Raw genomic sequence first — 21049 nt, 5'->3', positions numbered from 1 at the left:
TCCACACAGTCAAAGGCTTTGGTATAGCCAATAAAACAGAAGTAGATGTTTTTCTGGAACTCTCTTGCTTTTTTGGTGATGCAACGGATGTTTGCAATTTGATCTCTGGTTCATCTGCCTTTTATAAAACCAGCTTGAACATCTGGAAGTTCTTGGTTCATGTACTGTTGAAGCCTGGCATGGAGAATTTTGAGCATACTTTGCTAGTGTGTGAGATGAGTGCTATTGTGCAGTAGTTTGAGCATTCTTTGGCATTGCCTTTCTTTGGGATTGGGATGAAAACTGACCTTTTCCGGTCCTGTGGCCACTGCTGATTTTTTTCAAATTTGCTGGCATATTGAGTGTAGCACTTTCACATCATCATCTTTAAAGATTTGAAACAGCTTAACTGGAGTTCCATCACCTCCACTAGCTTTGTTTGTAATGATGCTTTCTAAGTTGCAGTTGACTTTGCATCCCAGGATGTCTGGCTCTAGGTGAGTGATCACACCATCATGATTATCCGCATCATGAAGATCTTTTTTGTACAGTTCTTCTGTGTATTCTTGACACCTCTTCTTAATATCTTGTACTTCTGTTAGGTCCATACCAATTCTGTCCTTTATTGAGCCCATTTTTTGCATGAAATGTTCCCTTGGTATCTCTACTTTTCTTGAAAAGATCTCTAGTCTTTCCCATTCTATTGTTTTCCTCTATTTATTTGCATTGATCACTGAGGAAGGCTTTCTTTTCTCCCTTTGCTATTCTTTGGAACTCTGCATTCAGATGGGTATATCTTTCCTTTTCTCCTTTGCCTTTTGCTTCTCTTCTTTTCTCAGCTATTTGTAAAGCCTCCTCAGACAACCATTTTGCCTTTTTTGCATTTCTTTTTCTTGGGGTTGATCTTGATCACTGCCTCCTGTACAATGTCACAAACCTCTATCCGTAATTCGTCAGGCATTTTGTCTATCAGATCTAATCCCTTGAATCTATTTGTCACTTCCACTGTACAATTGTAGGGGATTTGATTTAGATCATACCTGAATGGTCTAGTGGTTTTCTCTACTTTCTTCAATTTAAGTCTGAATTTGGCAATAAGGAGTCCATTATCTGAGCCACAGTCAGCTCCTGGTTTTGTTTTTTGCTGACTTAATGAAACTATGAACCATGTCATGTAAGGCCACCTAAGACAGATGGGTCATGGTGGAGATTTCTGACAAAATGTGGTCCACTGGAGATGGGGATGGCAAACCACTTCAATATTCTTGCCTTGAGAACCCCATGAACAGTATGAAAAAGCAAAAAGATAGGACACTTAAAGATAAGTCCCCAGGTCAGTAGGCACCCAATATGCTACTGGAGATCAGTGGAGAAATAACTGCAGAAAGAATGAAGAAATGGAGTCAAAGCAACAACAGCACCCAGTTGTGGATGTGACTGGGGATGGATGTAAAGTCTGATGCTATAAAGAGCAATATTACATAGGAACCTGGAATGTTAGGTCAATGAATCAAGGCAAATTGGAAGTGGTCAAACAGGAGATGGCAAGAGTGAACATCGACATTTTAGGAATCAGTGAACTAAAATGGACTGGAATGGGTGAATTTAACTCAGATGATCATTATATCTACTACTGTGTGCAAGAATCCCTTGGAAGAAATGGAGTAGCCATCATAGTCAACAGAAGAGTTCAAAATGTAGTACTTGGATGCAATCTCAAAAACAACAGAATGATTTCTGTTTATTTCCAAGGCAAACCATTCAATATCACAGTAATCCAAGTCTATGCCCTGATCAGTAATGCTGAAGAAGCTGAAGCTGAAGTTCTATGAAGACGTACAAGACCTTCTAGAACTAACACACAAAAAGGATGTCTTTTTTATTATAGGGGACTGGAATGCAAAAGTGGGAAGTCAAGAAACACCTGGAGTAACAGGCAATATTGGCCTTGGAGTATATACGATAAACTCTGAAAAATCTGCCCCTCACCCACTTTTGTAGCTCATTAGTTCATCACTTTCCTTTTGAAAGGTTTACTTCAGGAACACTCAACTGCTTACAATACCCTAATGGACAATTGTAATTCACTCTCACAAACTATTTACTCTGGCCCAAATTTTCTTATCCTATTCTTTCTGCAGGATCCATATTTCCCAAACTCTTGCACAGTCACAGATTTCTCTGGAATCCCACCATAAAAGCCAAATACCCCTTCATTTCTTTATATGTATTCCTATTACTAGACATATATTTTTACATATGTACCTCTTCTTCTCTTTGTGTACTCTGAATCTAACCAAGACTTATTCAACTTTGTATTCCTAGTGCCTAGTATAGCATATAGGAAGTCTCAGTAGATGGATTGGATTGTTAAATAAATGTGTATGATTAATGAATAAATCAATGTTTATTTATCTCTTTAAAGCTATGTATTTGACAATGATATAAATAAGACCTGTATAGTAAAGTGTTTAATATCTAATGTACTTCACTCTGGAGGGCTTGTTTATCTACTGCTTTTAGAACTAAAAACATAAATAATAAGATAAGCTAGATTGCTTTATTGTTAAGCTGGAGCTGTTCAACTCTATAGTTCTTCCCTAGAGAAAAGAAATATTTTATGTGTCTTATATAGTGGAAGAACTTTACCAGAAAAAGAACTTAGTTACCCACCTTGGAGGTTCATTGGGTTGTGTCTGTTTGGAGGTCTCATTTGCCTTCACCTCAGCCCTGTTTCCTGGAAATGAAACAGAATGTGCTGATAATGAATCAATAATATGTTGATGCTGTGCACAGGGATTAATCAAAAGCCCTCATTCTCTTTCAGGACAATTTCAAGCTGCCACTAATCAGCAGAGGCGAGCAAGCTGGAGAGGAGGCCTAGCACATACTTGACAGTGACAATCAAGCTGTACACACTAATCTCTGTGGCGAAATTCAAAGAGGGCCTTCCAGCTCCAAGGCCAGAAATGCACAGAATCCAAGGTTATATACCAATCCCCTCCTTCTTTCTTTGGGTCAACTAGTACACATTCAAATCACTTAACCTGAGTTGCTTCTTTTTAATGGAAACACTAACTTACCTTTTCCTTTACTTGAGAGGAATATCTAATTAAAATAAAAATTTCCCCCTCCATTTGGATATAAGTGCTTCATTCTTGCAACTGACCATTTTTATCACTTCTTGCCTCCTCATTATATAAAGAGTAAATATCAACTTCATAGAGCAAAGTAAACCATTACCTCTCTGATTAAAGTGACCCTAACAATCTGGGGTTGATTGCCTCCTTCAGGGAGAATTCGTTGATAAATAATAACATAAGGACACAAATGATGCTGTTTTAGCTGCTCTTCTGAAAAACAGTGCTTTGAGGTAAGACCATATGAAAACTGATGAAAAAGTTTGTTCCTGTTTTTATTTCCCCATTGAAAATTATATGAAGTAAAACAGTCATTCTGTTATAACTGTTTAATTTTACATGTGAAGAAATGTAAAACTAGACATGTTAAAGGGAATGTCCCACTGCGCCCTAGTTATTTGCTTCTAGGATGTTAATTCTGTTCAACCACCTGTGTTCACAGAACCTACTTGTACTCCCTGACTTGACTGATTGCCACCTTATTCCATATCTGGACAGGAAGTGCCCTCACTCAATACTAAATGTTCTCTTGGTCTGAACCATGGATTACACAAACCTCTGATATCAGTCAGAGAAGACTTCTGGGCTTGACTTCTCAGATCCTGTATTCTAGCAGCCAGCTTCCCTGTCGAATATTTACCAGATGTGCAGGACATCCTATGTATTATCTTACATGTCCATTTTTTACCAATTTTTGCCCTACTCTGTGCCCCAGTAGGTTGACAAATATGGCTTACATCAATGTGAAACTTTATCTTCTGGTTTCTGGTTGAGTTTAACCAATTTGGAACATCCACAGGAGATGGAGATAGGAGGACAGCAAAGTCAAGCTATTCATTCCCACTGTTTCTTCCCTACAGGATCAATGAACTCCCTCACCCTAAGGTCCCAGCATCTATCAGTCAGGTGCCCTCTAGTGAGTAACAGACCCCCACTGTCACAGGATGCACCATAACTTGTGCTTTCTTCACATCATGTGTATATCTGTCACTCAGTCATGTCTGACTCTTTACGACTCCTTGGACTATAGCCTGCCAGGCTCCTCCATCTGCAGAATTCTCCAGACGTGAATACTGGAGTGGGTAGTCATTCCCTTCTCCAAGGGATCTTCCCTATCCAGAGGTTAAAACTGGGGATCCTGCATTGCAGGCAAATTCTTTACCATCTGAGCCACCAGGGCTCATACCTTTATAAGCAGTTTCTTTCTAACTAATTCTCCTCTAGCTACTCATTTTCTTTCTTGTTTGAACTCAGAAGAATACATAAAAGGAAGGAAAAGGAGAAGTAGAATATAAAAATCTGGAAAAATAAAGTAACATTTGGCTTGCTTCTCACTATCTCATCTCTATCTTATTCTCCAAAAGCTTGTTTCCTGGCAATGTGAACTCAAAGAATAAAAACTTTATTACCTGTACACTATGCTGTTCTCCTTATTAAAATGTTTAAAAAAAAACACACTTAAGAAATACATATGTATCATGCCATAAGCTTACATTTGCAGAGCACATAAAAGTAAAATGATTTTACTTTAGTTGATTTGTGACAATTCTTATCTCCTAAAATATTGACATGTGGAAATACTTTTAAGAAAAACTCTTGATATGTTACTGTCTAATTGAAAATATTCTTATGAAAATGCTGACAATATTACTAAAGTGCACAATAAAGCTCTAATTAAAACGAGGAAAGGGGGTGGGACACAATCTTTAAAAGAATGACAAGGCCAGAGACAAGATAAAAACTGGTTAAACCAACTAGGTCCAAGATGGTGGACGAGTTGAATTCCAGTAGATCTTGAGCCTTATTATATGCTCATTGTGATACATTAGCACCTAAATGACATACTCATCAGCACCATGACAGTACTGAGGCCAGCCATAAAAGGTAAAAAGGGGGCAGTGGCCCAATTCCTGGAAATCCCTGCCCTTTCCCCCAAATAATTGGAATAATCTTCCCACTCACTGGGCTTCCCTGGTGTAGAATCTGCCTGCAATGTGGGAGATCCAGGTTTGATCCCTGGATCGGAAAGATGCCCTGGAGAAGGAAATGGCTACCCACTCTAGTATATTTGCTTGGGACATCCCATAGACAGAGGAGCCTGGTGAGCTACATGGTCGCCAAAAGTCAGACACGATTGAGTGACTAACACTACCACACATGAGCCTATGAAATTCCCCATCACATAAAAGCTAACCATGCCGTAAGTCTAGGCTCGCTCTCTCTCTCACCTTCTGAGATAGTTCACACTCTGTCTGCAGAGTGTGTTTCTCTCTAAATAAATCTACTTCTCACCTATCACTTTGTCTCTCAATTTTTTCTTTCGGAGACGAGACTTCAAGAACCTCAAATTCACTGGGAACATACTCAGTTAAAAAACTGATTAGTAGCATAAAGTTGGATCAGTCTGCTGTGAAAGGGCATTTTCTCCTCCCCAACTTTGAAAGGTATGTTTCAAAAACCTTTACATAAGAATGAGCTCTTGACTGGGGTTAAAGTAGAATTTTCAAAATATTCAAAACATAACTCATGTAAATATAAAATAAACATGTATCAGAGATTTTATTAATTCATTAATAAAGGCACCAGTAAGATGGAAAAACTAGCTCAAAGGAGATTTTTAGAAACAGAGATTTATATAAGAAAAAGATTCCCTTTTTGATTGAATTATAGTCAGTCTACTCTAAGACCTCTAGGTCTTGACCTTGGGCTTTAGTTTCTGCCTTTGTCAGCCCTGCATCACCTAGTTGTAGTAAGAATTTTACTAAGTCTATTTAGAAGGAACTGCCACCCTCACTATCTGATCATCCTCAATATCTGAGCAAATTCCTCTAATATAACCCCCCCCCCCCCAACACACACACCTTGTAATATCTGATCACTCTGGCCTGCCTTCAGCAAGAACCGTGCTACATCAGTGTAACAAGGATCTTCCCTAACCTGGGGATCTCTTTATAGGAATTTTCTGTTCACCAACTCCCCGACTCCTCCTTGACTATAAATTCCCACTTTCCCTTGTGTTCAGAATTGAACCCAATGGCTCTCTCGCTTATTGCAAAACCTCATTGTAGTAGGTTTTTCAGGTAAAATCTTCCTTACAATTCTTTAATTTCAGAATAATTATTGAACATTAATTAGTCAGCTAATAAAATGCTGAAATGGATTGGCTAATAGACACAAAACTGTGTAATGTCTTACAGAGAAATAAAATAAAATGTTTGGCATCATCTTTTCTCCCATCCAGAAATACACACATCAACATGTAAATAGAAAATAGTGAAAAATCTTTGGGTAGCAAATAGTTAAGTCAACACAGATGCATTCTCCAATAAAATCAAGTAGTTTGGGGGTGAGTCTGTTAAAAAATGGCAAACTGTTTAATAGCACAAGGTCATTCAGTCATCTTCTGCTTTATTTTATGCATTCTGGATAAGTCTTAACAAAAGATATTAACAGTTTATAGAATATGAGATTGGTATGGATGAGATTATTAAGAAGCCTATGCCAACTTCCCAATTTTCATTTGCTTGTATCAAAATGAAGACAAATCCTATAGAACCATATCAATAAAATATCCATTGATAATGTACTAAAAATAAAGAAAAGTCTTTCTGTGGCTTAGGATTCCTTAAGCTTCTATATTTCTGTATCTACCCTTGGTCAGTTTAGGCAGTACACATGAAGTTCATGAGAGTCTTCCTTTTCTATCTAACTTTAATAACTTTCTTTTTGACATATTCCCATGGATAACTAAATTATCAAAGTATAGCATTTTTCTTCAATCCAACTGACTGCAACTATTCTCACATGTGGCAAATTAAATTTTTTTTTAAAGAATTGATTTCATGAGGCATAGACTACCACTACCATAAAACTACCACTGGCCTGTAGAAAGAGTTTTAAGGATTTTTTTCTTAGTCAGGCTATTCTTCAAAGTTTCCAAATATTTTCTCCTTTGAAATAATTTAAAACACATTTTAACATAATATGGCAGTTTATAAATACAAGACTCTCTCTCAAAAATAAAATAATAAAACTAAAGAAATGTGAATAACAAAAGATACAAAGGCGAAAAATAAGAGAAAATATTCCATAGAAAACACAAAGTAATAGCTGAAATAAATACTTAACATATGTCAAGAATGAAGAGTGGTCCATTCCATATCATAATAATTTGCCTTCATGTGAATTATTCATCCTGTGGCTCCATAATGAAAAAGTAGCAAACCCAAACTCATACAGCTAAAAAGTATACATCAGGATGAGAACATCTGTGGACTGCCTTTCTCTACACCAGGCTGCCTTCCTAACAAATGATACATTTTACCTTTTATAACTATGGCTTATAGTGGCACTAAAACAAAGCAATCAGTTTGTGAATGGGCTTCCCTGGTGGCTCAAATGGTAAAGAATCTGCTTGCAGTGTAGGAGATGCGGGTTCCATCCCTGGGTCAGGAAGATCCCCTGGAGAAGGGAGTGGCTATTCACAATCATATTCTTGCCTGGAGAATGCTATAAACAGAAGAGCTTGGCGGGCTATAGTCCATGGGGTAGGGAACAGTCAGACATGACTGAAAGACTAATACTTTCACTCAAAACAAAGCAACCCATCAATTTATTAATATCCATTGATTTTTGAGTGTAGCACTCTCTTTGCCTTATTAATTATGGAAATAATTTCTTCATGAAAATAAGAATAAGATAGACTTTATCACCATTTTTAAAAAGTTTGGTAGCTCAATCTTCCATACTTTTTTTGAGTTTTTACAAATTATTTCATTAAAAATGTGATTGGAGCCAAAATAACAAAACACTGCCTTGCAAAAAAGGAAGCTCTTTGTTTCTTACAAAATTTTGATGTCAGATCTAAAATGTTTTGCTTTCCTGCAAAAGCATGCTTTTTCTCGGTTTTCACCTGCTGTGAGAATTATTCCTACATTATAATTAGTTCAGATAAATGAATGGCAAGATTGCTCTTCAGATTTTACTTTTTAAAGCTAATTTACATGATGGTCTATGATGACATGGTTATTAACAGTTTTGGGGCAATTAATTAGGGTGGTTGGTAGAGTTGTTAGCACAAAATGAAACTAAGAGGTTATTTTAGTAAATCCTTCTGCTCAGGAGACATGATAGTAGCCATCAATCCACACTAACTGAATGAATAGTGATGTTACTCTTCTCACTGTACGTTATTTGGTAGGCACCAGGGTTATTTGGTGGGCTTCCCTGGTGGCTCAGCAGTAAAGAACCTGCCTGTCAATGCAGGAGATGTGGATTTAATTCCTGGGTCAAGAAGATCCCTTGGAAAAGGAAATGGCAACCCACTCCAGTATTCTTGTGCCTGATAAGCTGCCTCCATGGAGTCACAAAGAATCGGACACAACCACAACTTAGCAACTAAACAACAACAAGAAGAAATGGTATTTGGTAGTTTTTTTTTTTTTTTTTAAACTTCAAAGCATGAAGTTTTGCTCTCCTTCAAACCACTGCTGCATCCCTCTTCCTAGTCCTCTCCAAGCTGTGGAGCACTGAATAAGCACTGGTCACATTCCATTTCTCAAGAAGCTCTTTTTATCTCTTTACAGTCTTCATCCTACAGAAGCAGGTCATAGTAAAATGTCCAATGATAGCATATGAGAATAAAGAAATGCCTTTCTGTGGCTTAGGGTTTCTCCACTTCCTCATTCAGTCTCCTCCCCTTTGTAGATATTCATCTAGGATGCTCCAGCATCAGTTCTTGTTTCCTTCTGGGCCCCCTGCCTGAAAGCAGCTCTTTTACCCCTTTCCTATTTCCCCATTTCTGTTCGCCACTAACCTTAAAACAACCGAATTATAGGAATGAGATCAGTTCAGTTCAGTTCAGTTCAGTCACTCAGTAGTGTCTGACTCTTTGCAACTCCATGAATCGCAGCACGCCAGGCCTCCTTGTCCATCACCAACTCCCAGAGTTCACCCAAACTCATGTCCATTGAGTCGGTGATGCTATCCAGCCATCTCATCCTCTGTCGTCCCCTTCTCCTCCTGCCCACAATCCCTCCCAGCATCAGAGTCTTTTCCAATGATTCAACTCTTTGCATGAGGTGCCCAAAGTATTGGAGTTTCAGCTTCAGCATCATTCCTTCCAAAGAATACCAAGGCCTGATCTCCTTTAGAATGGACTGGGTGGATATTCTTGCAGTCCAAGGGACTCTCAGGAGTCTTCTCCAACACCACAGTTCAAAAGCATCAATTCTTTGGTGCTCAGCTTTCTTCACAGTCCAACTCTCACATCCATACATGACCACAGGAAAAACCATAGCCTTGACTAGACGGACCTTTGTTGGCAAAGTAATGTCTCTGCTTTTGAATATTCTATCTAGGTTGGTCATAACTTTCCATCCAAGGAGTAAGTGTCTTTTGATTTTATGACTTCAGTTACCATCTGTAGTGATTTTGGAGCCCCCTCAAATAAAATCTGACACTGTTTCCACTGTTTCCTCATCTATTTCCCATGAAGTGATAGGACCATGTGCCATGATCCTCGTTTTCTGAATGTTGAGCTTTAAGCCAACTTTTCACTCTCCTTTTTCATTTTCATCAAGAGGCTTTTTAGTTCCTATTCACTTTCTGCCATAAGGGTGGTGTCATCTGCATATCTGAGGTTATTGATATTTCTCCCGGCAATCTTGATTCCAGCTTGTGCAATTTAACCTAACTCTTGAATTATATCCTCCTGAATGCACACCTGTTGATATTTTTCCTAGATAAAAAGAAGAATGAAGAATGAAGTAGTTAGAAAATGGCTAGCTCTCTACCTTCAGTAACCCCCTTAGTAATTCTGCAGAAAGACCACACAGGCAAGGTAACATCTGGAGAGAGAATCAGCCAGTTTGCACGCCATGGAGAATGACGCAGAACCCAACCTCCTGTCTCAGTGATTCCCTGAGATTCTTCCCCCATTTTTCCTTTTAAAAACCATCATAGCTGAGCAGAATCTTCAGAATTGGCCTCTAGATGAGTCTACCTTGTCCCCAGGTTGCTGCTTTTCCCATTAAAGCAACTTTCCTTTTTCCTGGCATTTGCCTCTTGAATTATTGGCTTTTGAGTGTCAAACAGCGGAACCGGAGTTCTGTAATAAGCCCATGGATTTAGGTGGGACCTAGTAGTGATTCTATAAACTATGGAAGTGGGAGTTGACACAGAGGATTTCAGACTGAGCCAATAAAAAGCCTCTGCCCAGTTTTCTCCTCTCTCTCCCCCAGCCACAGGAAGATAGCTGTTTCAAAGTGTCACTCAGGCTTACAGAGAAATGTATTTTTGCCTTAGTGGAAAATAAATTTTTCTTTGTTGAGCTCCCAAGATGACTTAATATGGTAACACGATGTAGGTTATCCCATTAATGCATCTTGAAAAGAATTTGAAGTAAGGGTCTCTGAGACTGGCACCTTCTAGGCAGATTTATTCAGAACCCCCTCAACCATTTGTATTTCTAACACTCACAACACCATGAATGTGTCCTTAAAGATTTATTGTAATTCAGACAAATGGCAACACAACTTTTTCCACTCTATTAAGGAATAACTGACAAAATTGTAAGACTTTTAAAGTGTGTATGGTGATGATTTGATATACTGGCAGCCAATGCTTTTAACCAAAATTTATAAGCAGTGAATTTGGCAGAAAGAATATATTATATTAAAAGTTGGTTGTGATTTGACCTGGCTGCACCACTAGAGCAGAGGATAAAGAAAGAATAGCTTTTTTTAAAAAAATGAACAGCTTCATTTGTTGTTTTGTTTGAAAATGAACAGCTTCATTTCATCACAAATAAGCCATTTTGTTAATGAAAGACAAGTTCCTGCATTGAACTGTCTTAAGCAAACACACAGCATTTGGATAGAAGGTGTCTAAATAACTTTGATTAAAAAATGATTGAAATTTTGAATGTCTCTTCAAGAGGACCTTGGAAAATGGGGTGGGGATTAATCAGTGATGAAACAAAGATAAGAACAGTGAGAAGAGGGCAGGCCCTGGGAAATTCTGGGTGGAGAAGAGGGAGGAGGAACACTGAAGTGTCACTTCAGTAGGACAGGTTCTCTTTAATTTGCCACCTATACTGCCCTGGACTGTGCTCCCACTCAGTGGTCCAAAAACGTGCATCGGTGCTCAGTTGCTCAGCCATGGTTGACTTTTTGCGACCCTATGGACTGTAGCCTGCCAGGCTCCTCTGTCCATGGGACTTTCCAGGCAAGAATACAGGATTGGGTTGCCAAGCCCTCCTCCAGGAGATCTTCCCAACCCAGGGATTGAACCCATGTCTCCTGCAATACAGGCAGATTCTTTACTACTGAGTCACCTGGGAAGCCCTCCCCCTCAAACTTCAGGAGGACCCTATTTGTATTAAAACATTGAATCTAGAAAACTAGATTCTATTTTACCCGTAGAATGTTTCCATGACTTACACGATTGCATTAGCAATGGACAGTTACTGCTTGTGTCTGTCCATCTGCCAGTCTCTCTTTTCTGAGAGGTGTACAAACTAGAATATCTTAGATGAGTTTTAATGGACTACCTGTAAATAATAAGCAAAAAGGAGCTGACGACTAAAGCCTCTCTAAACCTCTTAACCTTCCCATTCCATCTCTCCAGAGGTTTATGAATGAATAATTTTTAATTAATTAATTACTCAATCAGTGAGCCTTCCAACAATCAATTCTGACTAATTTTCTGTTCACTAAACTGAAAAAAGAAAGAAAGAAAAAAATCCCTGTCACCACTACAGATAAACTAATGCAACATAGGGAAATATTAAAGACCAACAAAGGGGAAAATAGGCTTAAAACAGATTGTCTTTCCTCTGAGAAAATGATTATCATTGAATTTTTCCTTATCTTCTGTGCATGACACTGCTACAGGATCTCAGGCCAAAATTAAATCACTCATATTGACGTGCATGTCCTTAGTCACAGATAGGAGTTAATCTTTCCTGTATCCTGAATACAGTTTTAAAATTCTTAATAGACCTGTTATCAGAGGCAACATAAGAAAAAGGGAACAGAAAAAATAAAACCTCTTCAAAAAACACTGTGTGGTTACAAATTTTTTGTCTTGTAGTGGACATACCTAAGTAACATACAGTATATTGCGTGTATGTGTGTTCAGTCCTGTCTGACTCTTTGAAAGCCCATGGGCTGTACCCCACCAGGCTCCACTGTCCATTGACTTTTCCAGGCAAGGATACTGGAGTGGGTTGCCAACTCCTATTTCAGGAAATCTTCCCAACCCAGGGATCGAACCCACATCTCTTGGGTCTCCTGGATTGGCAGGCGTGTTCTTTACCAACTGCACCACCTGGGAAGACCCAACATATAGATCAGCTAAACATTTTTTGACAAAAAAACTTCATCGCACTTCAAGGTCCCTCCTGGGAAAACTGTGGTTTGAACAGTTTATTTGCATCACGGCACCTTATTGTACTGTAGCTGGGCAGCACAACATAAACAGCCTCTTATTTTTATGTTTAAGATATATTCCAAATATCTTTCATTCAGAACTATCCCATGACATTTCATAAAATCAAATATATGTTGAAAATACTGCACATTAATATTCATTTTCAATTGTATAATATTTAAGCATCAACAGTAAATAAAAACAACGATAATTCTCTATAAAAGGAGAATCTGTAGAATAAGAGGGCTTTTTTAAAATAAAATTCTTATTTAGATGTATAGAAAAAAGTATGCCTTATAAAATATGACAACCTCCTCCCAAATCAGGTCAGTTCATAAAATCCTTCTGTTTTTACAGGCATTTCTATTCAAGAATACACACAAACATTTCCATGCATTTATTTTATATGAAATTATTTTAAATCATGAATTATTGACACAATATGCTTGCACTTTATGCAAGATGTTTTCACTAGAGAAAAAATATTTATGGTTATACTATACAAAAATTGAATTTTTTTCAGCTCTCAGTCATGTTTTATTCTTTTGAATTTCATCGCTTTAATATTTGGCATTTCTGTGGCCTAAAATGACTAGAATCATTTAAGATTTAATGAAGAGCTATTTACCTCCTAAATCTTCTTCCCTTGAGTAATGAAATAATTACCCTCCCATAATCAGGGAAACGTGAAACGTGAATCTCAAATTGAGCTGTTGTGAGAAGGGTTAGTGATGCTGCATAGGTGATCACCATGGTAACATTTGGAAATGGAACTGATGTCAAGCCAAGAGTGCTATATTTCTATTCCCACAAGAGCCCAACCAGGCACTAGAGGTGAACTCTTGCATGGTCTCAGGAAAATGACTGAAAACTAACATTTGCTGGATCTCCCACTGGAGTATACACATCACCATTTTATATCATTCTCAAAGGAAGATGATTTTAAAATACAACAACATATTCTCAACAGTTTTAATTAAAATTGCTTTGTAACATTATATCACTATGATGTGTGTGTGTGTGTGTGTGTGTGTGTGTGTGTGTGTGTGTATGAACTTGCTGTACATTCAAATGAGGCTTAGCCCGAAGGAAGAACATGATGATGCTAGTAAGGGAATTCACCAAAGCTTTATTCACATAATGGAGATAATTAAATAATTAGACATTCTCTATAAGATCAGAGCAAGTTAATTCATTTTTAACAGCATGGATTAGGAAGGTGATGCCATAAATCCTAAGGAGAATATGATTTACTTGGAATTGGAGAGAAATAATTAGTGTCACACTGGCCCTGACATCACGTGTATGTGTGTGTATGTGTGTGTATATGTGTGTAAAACAATTTCCATTCTAATTTCATGGTATACAGGAAACACTAAATTGGACTGAATGTGAAAAAAGCAATCAAACATATATTAAAAACTAATATAAAATATGTATACAAAATTTGTCATCATAATTTTCAAGTACATATAGTAACTAAAATTGAGATTACTTATAATTCTTCCAAGAGACAGAGTTCATACAATGAGTACATAAACACTAATTGTAATTAGCATACTAAATATGTGCAACTGAGTGCTGATACAGAGCTTGGAATACAGTCTGTTTACCTAAGTAGACAAACATCTCTTCTGTAATCTTCCTTATGTTTTACTTAACAATATTAAACAGGGCTTCCCTGGTGGTCCAGTTGTTGAGAGTCTGCCTGCCAATGCAGGGAACATGGGTTCGATCCCTGTTCCCGGAAAATCCTACATCCCACAAGGAAACTGGGCCCCCACACTGTAGCTACTGAGCCTGTGCTCTAGAGCCCTGAGCCTCAACTACTGAAGCCCACATGCCTAGAGCCTGTGCTCTGCAACATGAGAAGCCACTGCAGTGAGAATCTCACAAACAGCAACCAAGAAGAGCCCCACTCATTGCAACTAGAGAAAGCCTGTGTGCAGCAATGAAGACCCATCACAGCCAAAAAATAATAGATATATATATTTTCAAAAACCAATATTAAACAAATATTTTAACAATGTATAATAATATATGTATTTATAATATAACATGAGGCTTCAGCAGATGTTCAAGCCGGATTTTGAAAAGGCAGAGGAATCAGAGATGAAATTGCCAACAGCTGTTGGCTCAGAAAAAGCAAGACAGTTCCAGAAAAATATCTACTTCTGCTTTATTGACTATACCAAAGCCTTTGTGGATCACTGTGTGGATCACAACAAACTGTGGAAAATTCTTAAAGAGAGAGGATACCAGACCACCTGACCTGCCTCCTGAGAAATCTGTATGCAGGTCAAGAAGCAGCAGTTAGAATGGGACATGGAAAAATGGACTGGTTCCAAAGCGGGAAAAGAACACATCAAGGCTGTATATTGTCACCCTGCTTATTTAACTTGTATGCAAAGTACATCATAAGAAATATGGGGCAGGATGAAGGACAAGCTGGAATCAAGATTGCTGGGAGAAATATCAATATGAAGATTGCAGATATGCAGATGACATCCCTGTTATGGCAGAAAGTGAAAAGGAACTATAGAGCCTCTTGATGAAAGTGAAAGAGGAGAGTCAAAAAGCTGGCTTAAAACTCAACATTCAGAAAACAAAGATCATGGCATCTGATCTCATCGCTTCGTGTCAAATAGATGGGGGAAACAATGGAAACAGTGAAAGACTATTTTCTTGGGCTCTAAAATCACTGCAGAAGGTGACCGCAGCCAGGAAGTTAAAAAATGCTTGCTCCTTAGAAGAAAAGCTATGACAAACCTAGACAGAGGCAATACTTTGCCAACAAAGGTCCATCTAATCAAAGCTATGGTTTTTCCAGTAGTCATATATAGATGTGAGAGTTGGACTATAAAGAAAGCTGAACACCGAAAAATTGATGCTTTTGAATTGTGGTATTGGAGAAGACTCTCAAGAGTCCCTTGGACTGCAAGGAGATCCATCCAGTCCATCCTAAAAGAAATCGGTCCTGAATAATCATTGGGAGGACTGATGATGATGCTGAAGCTCCAATACTTTGGCCATTTGATGCGAAGAACTGACTCATTGGAAAAGACCCTGATGTTGGGAAAGACTGAAGGGAGGAGGAGAGGGGGACAGCAGAGGATGAGATGGTTGGTTGGTATCACCAACTCGATGGACGTGAGTTTGAGCAAGCTCTGGGAGTTGCTGATGGAAAGGGAAGCCTGGCGTACTGTAGTCCATGGGTTCACAAAGAGTCGGATATTACTGAGTGACTGAAAAGAACTGAGCTAAACTGAATATAATATGAAGTGAAAAAGTAGTGTTAGTTTCCAAATCATGTCAGACAGCCAGGCTCCTCTATCCATGGAATTCTAAAGGCAAGAATACTGGAGTGAGTAGCCATTCCATTCTCCAAGTGTTCTTCCTGTCCTAGGGATCAAACCCAAGTATCCTATATTACAAGGCAGATTTTTTTTACTATGTGAGTCACCAGGGAAGCCCCATAATATCACATATATATATATATATATATACATAAATATTTAGCAATTTACAGCAAATATAATAACAAATATTTTCTACAGCCATTAAAAGGTAAACTTTAACCTACCTCACCAATTCATTTCTTCATCTCATCAATCAAGCAGTCAATAATTATTGAGCACCTACAGTACTAGGCTAAGTGTTGCAGAAATAAAGAACAAAAATAGACATGATCATTCTTGGAGTTGAAGGTCCACTGGTGAAGACAATAATCAAGTATTCACAAAAATAAATGTAAAATCACAACTGTAGCAAGTTTTTTTTTATCAAAGGAAAGTACATGGTGGTCCATAAAACACTTAACTAGAGCTATGACCCATATGAGAGACTGGACCAAGCCCTTTTCAGAAAGTGAAACTAAATTGGCAAAGGAAATTTATATGCTATATAAATAAATAAATATGCTATATTTTAATCCTTCATGTTGTGGAGTAAAATGATACTCAACATGAACCCTATGATAATGATATTAATACACATATATTTTTCACTAATGAAATTTAACATTTTCCTATAGGCTTCTTTTAATTCATTGAACCTCATAAATTATTTTTCTGATACTGTCCTTTCTCTATTCATCTACCCAGGCCAATACTTCTTTTGAAGACATAGTAGAAATGCAGAAACTTCACTGTCTATCAAAACTCTATGCTTAATGATTATTCCACAAATATTTGTTATTTATCTACAATTATAGATTAAATTGGAAAAGGAAATGGCAACCCACTCCAGTACTCTTGCCTGGAGAATCCCATGGAGGGAGGAGCCTGGTAGGCTACACCCCATGGGGTCACAAAGAGTCGGACATGACCGAGCGACTTCACTTCACTTCACTTCATAGGTTAAATTATGTGTCCTTCAAAAGCAGTGCTGAAGTTCTAACTCAATACCACAGGATGCGAACTTATTGGGAAATAGAGTCATTGCAGATACAATTGGAGAAAGAAATGGCAATCCACTCCAGCATTCTTGCCTGGAGAATCCCAGGGACAGAGGAGCCTGGTGGGCTGCTGTCTATGGGGTCACACAGAGTCGGATACGACTGAAGTTGAGTTAGCAGCAGCAGCAGCAGAAACAATTAGTTGAGATGAAACCATCCTGGTTTGCAATATGACTGGTGTCCTTATAAGAAGACAGCCACGTGAAGACAAAAGCACACAGGGAGCATGTCACATGGCAAGGAAGGAGGAGATTGGATTCACACAGCTGCAAATCACTAAAAGCTGGGAGGAGAGGAAGAACCTCCTGGCAGGTCTCAAAGGGAGCTCAGTGCTGCCAACACCTTGATTTTGGACTTCTCCAGAAGTAGGAAATAGTAGACTTCTGTAGTTTTAAGCCATCCAGTTTATAGCACTTTATTACAGCAATCCTAAAGCACGAATAGTTTTGAGAGACTATTTTAGGGACTTATTAGATTGACTGACACTACCAAAAAAATGCAATCACTTAAAAAGTATGGTCTGTGCCTCACAAGAGCTTCCAGTAGATATGTATATGAACTAACTTGAGGATAATGAAGAATATATTACATTTTGATGAATATAGTAGAAATTATAAATATTTATGTATTAAAAATTTACAAATTAAGAAAAAATTGGAGATATTTAAATTTAAAACAAGTTGAGGGAGAATTCTGTGCTGGTCCAGTGGTTAGGACTAGGCACTTTCATTGCCAGGCCTGGGTTCAATCCCTGGTTGGGAACTAAGATTACACAAGCTGCACAGAGCAACCAAAAAATAAATAAATAAACAAATAAAAAGTAAAAGGGTTAAAGGGATTCTATGGGCAATACATCTTCAAATCTGTTAGTCTAAACAAGAACTCAAAAGATGCCCTAAATATAACTTAGTCTTCCTCATGAGAAGTGAACAGAATTACAGCAGAATTTCTGACCACATCAACATCAAGAAAATGCCATGTACAATTAAAGTAGTCCATGCATACTTAGAGATTTAGTCAATTACAAATCCCCCTGCTTCTAGAGACTGAGGTCAAACACTTTAGGTTGTGTGAATAATGGTGTAGTAATTTAATTGCTAATTCCATTTTCACATATTATATTAAAATAACAGACTATAATGGAAATGGTATGGGAGTAGACATAATAAAATGTGATAATTTATAATGTAAATAAAGGCAATGAGTGGCATACGCAGTGGGCCAAATTCTTCTCTTGAATGAACACACAAGGGGCCTGTTAACTTTAGAAGTAGCTGTGTTCACTCATATGAATAAAATGATTCTCAAAAGCAGTCTTTTCCTGAATGAACTGACAATGATTTCTATATTTTCATATAAATCAGATGAAATTTATATTCATCAAAAAAGTTCACATTCTAGTGGGAGGGGGCAGAGAGTCAACATATAATTAAATCTGCAAAATATCAGAGAATGGTGAATGCTTAGCAGAGAATGAAAGGATGGTGGTGATATAAACTAATGGTGTCCAACATTTTTGGCACCAGGGAATGATTTCATGGAAGACAATTTTTTTCACAGATGGCGAGAAGATGATTTGGGGATGACTTAAGCACATTACATTTATTATGCTACCAATCAATGGTTTGACAGGAGGTGGAGCGCAAGTAACAATGTGAGTGATGGGGAGTGGCTGTAAACACAGATGAAGCTTTGCTCACTAGCCCTGCTCACCTCCTGCTGTATGGCCCAGTTCCCAACAGACCATGGGCCAGTATTGATCCATATTCCAGGTGTTGGAGGCCCCTGATATAAAGTAACTATAGGGCTGTTCTACTTAAGAAGGGACCAGGAATGGCAAGATCAGTTGTGAAAGCATTGTAAGTATAGGAACAGCCAGTGAAAAGGCTCTAACTCAGAAATGATATTGGTGTTATTTGTTTGCTAGGGCTAAAAACAAATGACCACAAATGGCAGCTTAAACAACAGGAACTTATTCACCTATAATTCTGGAGACTGGAAGTCCAAGATAAGGTGTTAACAGGTTGGTTCTTTCTGAGGATTGTGAGACAGAATCAGAATCTTTTCTATGCCCCTCTCCAAGCTTCCAGAGATATTTCACCAATGTTTGGCATTTCTAGGCCCATGGAAATCTTCCCTGATGGCTCAGTAGTAAAGAATCTGACTCACTGCAGGAGATGCAGGAGATTCAGGTTCTGTGCCTAGATTGGGAAGATCCCCTGGAGAAGGAAATGGAAACCCACTCCAGGATTCTTGTTTGGAAAAGTCTATGGACAGAGGAGCCTGCCAGGCTATAGTCCAAGGGCTCACATAGAGTCAGACATGACTGAGCAACTGAGCACACAAGCCTGTGGAAATATCATCTTGATCTCTGCCTTCATGTTCACAGGGCATATATACATGTCTAGATGCAAATTTCCCTGATTTATATGGATGCCAGTCATAATTGATTAGGGGCTCACTCTACTCCAAATGAGAGCTGCTGGTAGAGAAACTGCCTGCCAAGCAGGAGACATAAGAGATGTGGGTTTGACCTTTGGGTCAGGAAGATTACCTGGAGTAGGGCATGGCAACCCACTCCAATATTCTTACATGGAGAATCCCATGGACAGAGAAGCCTGGTGGGCTGCAGTCCACAGGGTCACAAAGAGTCGGACATGACTGAAGCGACTTAGCATGCACATATGCACACATGCTACCCCAAATGATTTTATCTTAACCAAACTAATTACATCTACAATGACCCTGTTTCCAAAAAAGGTCACATTCTAAAGTGCTAGAGGATTGGACTTCATAATATGAATTTCAAGAGGACACACCCAACCCGTAACAGGGTGTTTGAGGGATGGCAAGAAGGCCAGAGAGACAACAGCGGTGTGGATGAGTCTTCTCATCTGGTGATCTCATGCTTACTGAATCAGTTATGACAGTTTCAACTACAGATGCATAAAAATAGATCTTAAATTGGCTTAAGCAATAAAACACCTAACTGACTTGTATATCTGGAAGTACAGAGGTCAGATGCAATTCCAACTGGGTTTCCTCAGGATTATAAATGTTAATGTTTTCTCAGTGTATAATCTTAATCCCCAGTTATGAGGATAAATGACTTTAACAGAAAGAAGGGACTTATGTCCACCTATGACAACATGCAGAGGGAGAGAGAAAACTAGCTTCTGAAGACCACCCTGAATAATGCAGGAAACCTCTCTCCTCCAAACTCAGTAGTTCCAAATATATCCCTTAGCTATTCATAAATCAATTACTGACAAAGAAGAAGGATTAATATAGCCATGTGCATCCCTGTAGCTGGAAGTGCCAAAGATGGTGATGTATAGATGAAGAATGGAGCTTTGACTAGAGAGGAACAAGGAGACTTGATGTTAAATAGACAACCAACAAGTATCCACTATGTTGACCAATCGATAGTTAGGTCTTACAAACATGAGGACGAATTTCTGAATACACAGACATTTCCCCAATTTATGACATCCTGTGGACTTCCCAGGTGACTCAGTGGTAAAGAATCTGCCTGTCAAAGCAACAGACACAGGAGATATGGGTTCGATCCCTGCATCAGGAAGATCCCCTAGAGAAGGAAATTATAACCTAATCAAGTATTCTTGCCTGGAAAATCTTATGGCCCGAGGTGACTGGTGGGCTACAGTCCATGGGGTCACAAAAAGTCAGACATGACTGAGTGACTGAGCATGCATACATAGTTATTCTATAGTGATAATATATAGAGTTTGAAAGACTTCCTTGAAAAATAAATTATCACACTCTATTCTCAGGAAACTATTTCATGTAATGATTCACTTCTGGTGATATATATATAACTTGGAAATATCTGAAGTATGATTGTTCATTGCAATATTATTCAGAGTAGAAATACTGGAAACAATCTAAATGTCCAACAAGGGTGAATCAGTAAGTAAATATTGGTACATGAAATATAATACATTTATCAAAATCTTTAATATGCAATACTTTTAGTAACAGGGGAATTGCTTATGTGATAATGACAAGTTGAAAAAGCAGG

This window comes from Ovis aries, chromosome 1 (genome assembly GCF_016772045.2).
Source record: "Ovis aries strain OAR_USU_Benz2616 breed Rambouillet chromosome 1, ARS-UI_Ramb_v3.0, whole genome shotgun sequence".
Classification (NCBI taxonomy): Eukaryota; Metazoa; Chordata; class Mammalia; order Artiodactyla; family Bovidae; genus Ovis; species Ovis aries.
The sequence above is the reverse complement of the archived record's forward strand: the minus strand, read 5'-3'. Positions refer to the sequence as shown.